This window comes from Poromitra crassiceps (genome assembly GCF_964638095.1).
Source record: "Poromitra crassiceps genome assembly, chromosome: 9".
Lineage (NCBI taxonomy): Eukaryota > Metazoa > Chordata > Actinopteri > Beryciformes > Melamphaidae > Poromitra > Poromitra crassiceps.
Window position 1 is genome coordinate 46,661,369 of NC_139630.1, and position 2,500 is coordinate 46,663,868.

At 40.8% G+C, this 2,500-nt stretch overlaps 1 protein-coding gene across 1 annotated transcript in view; it reads left to right on the forward strand.

The window, feature by feature from the left end:
- otofa (otoferlin a) overlaps positions 1–2,500 on the forward strand; it is a gene marked incomplete at both ends in the record, with an annotated part of 119,659 nt that overhangs the window by 71,313 nt on the left and 45,846 nt on the right. The window lies entirely within an intron of this gene.

Genomic DNA, 2,500 nt, shown 5'->3' on the forward strand with positions numbered 1-2,500 from the left:
TCATGTGGTATGTATCAAACATTTTTCTTTCGGTTGTTGAATAGGTCGAATGAGGTGGATGGTATTAACTGAATCTCTGCATTTCCACTTAACAAATCTAAGGTCTTTCTCTAAGGATTTCGAATGCATGCACTGCAAAATTGAGTGAACTTGTCAGTCATCTGGTAAATATGTACTGGTCAAACTTCATGCACGTGGTGGGAGCTTTCCAATGAACACTCAGCCTTAAGGCTGCCCGGCCTTGATTTGAAGTGGCTGGAATAGCGTTTGACCTTTACTGTGTTGAAGAATTTCTCCACTTGTGCTCTCATTCCCGAGGGCTGAAATGGCTCTGGGCATTCAACAGTGTACAGTATTCCATCAGATGAGATGTAGGCCTACAGTAGCCTACATTTCTTAAAAAAGACCGCATACAGTATCTCCTAATTTACTGCTTTCCATGAAAACAGGTTGACGGGCTCCACGGGAGGAAAGATCAGAGCAGATACAGTCCTTCACTCAAAACGCTCGAGGAAACAAATAAAAAACCTCCTATCATTAATTTCCTGACATGTATCCATCCATAGCCGCAGGAAATTGGACGGCCACACTCATTTTTAATTATTAAAGCCGGTCATTTGTCGTCACGCTGGTGGCATCACGGGCCTTTTGTAGTCGCGGTGATATGCGATCCTGATAATATCAATGTGGAGACACTGGATACTCTTGTTTTGTGATTGAGGGTCCGGGGGGTGGCGGGGGGGATCCACTGGTTTGAGATGGAATGAAATGTCTAGCTGGGTCACACAAACATGTACATGATGTATGGATGAATGAACTCTAGCTGGGTCACAAACATGTACATGATGTATGGATGAATGAACTGTCAAGCTGGGTCACAAACATGTACATGATGTATGGATGAATGAACTCTAGTTGGGTCACAAACATGTACATGATGTATGGATGAATGAACTCTAGTTGGGTCACAAACATGTACATGATGTATGGATGAATGAACTCTAGTTGGGTCACAAACATGTACATGATGTATGGATGAATGAACTCTAGCTGGGTCACAAACATGTACATGATGTATGGATGAATGAACTGTCAAGCTGGGTCACAAACATGTACATGATGTATGGATGAATGAACTCTAGTTGGGTCACAAACATGTACATGATGTATGGATGAATGAACTGTCAAGCTGGGTCACAAACATGTACATGATGTATGGATGAATGAACTCTAGCTGGGTCACAAACATGTACATGATGTATGGATGAATGAACTCTAGCTGGGTCACAAACATGTACATGATGTATGGATGAATGAACTCTAGTTGGGTCACAAACATGTACATGATGTATGGATGAATGAACTCTAGCTGGGTCACAAACATGTACATGATGTATGGATGAATGAACTGTCAAGCTGGGTCACAAACATGTACATGATGTATGGATGAATGAACTCTAGTTGGGTCACAAACATGTACATGATGTATGGATGAATGAACTGTCAAGCTGGGTCACAAACATGTACATGATGTATGGATGAATGAACTGTCTAGCTGGGTCACAAACATGTACATGATGTATGGATGAATGAACTCTAGTTGGGTCACAAACATGTACATGATGTATGGATGAATGAACTCTAGCTGGGTCACAAACATGTACATGATGTATGGATGAATGAACTGTCAAGCTGGGTCACAAACATGTACATGATGTATGGATGAATGAACTCTAGTTGGGTCACAAACATGTACATGATGTATGGATGAATGAACTCTAGTTGGGTCACAAACATGTACATGATGTATGGATGAATGAACTGTCTAGCTGAGTCACAAACATGTACATGATGTATGGATGAATGAACTCTAGCTGGGTCACAAACATGTACATGATGTATGGATGAATGAACTCTAGTTGGGTCACAAACATGTACATGATGTATGGATGAATGAACTCTAGCTGGGTCACAAACATGTACATGATGTATGGATGAATGAACTGTCAAGCTGGGTCACAAACATGTACATGATGTATGGATGAATGAACTCTAGCTGGGTCACAAACATGTACATGATGTATGGATGAATGAACTCTAGCTGGGTCACAAACATGTACATGATGTATGGATGAATGAACTGTCTAGCTGGGTCACAAACATGTACATGATGTATGGATGAATGAACTCTAGTTGGGTCACAAACATGTACATGATGTATGGATGAATGAACTCTAGCTGGGTCACAAACATGTACATGATGTATGGATGAATGAACTGTCAAGCTGGGTCACAAACATGTACATGATGTATGGATGAATGAACTCTAGCTGGGTCACAAACATGTACATGATGTATGGATGAATGAACTCTAGCTGGGTCACAAACATGTACATGATGTATGGATGAATGAACTCTAGTTGGGTCACAAACATGTACATGATGTATGGATGAATGAACTCTAGCTGGGTCACAAACATGTACATGATGTATGGATGAA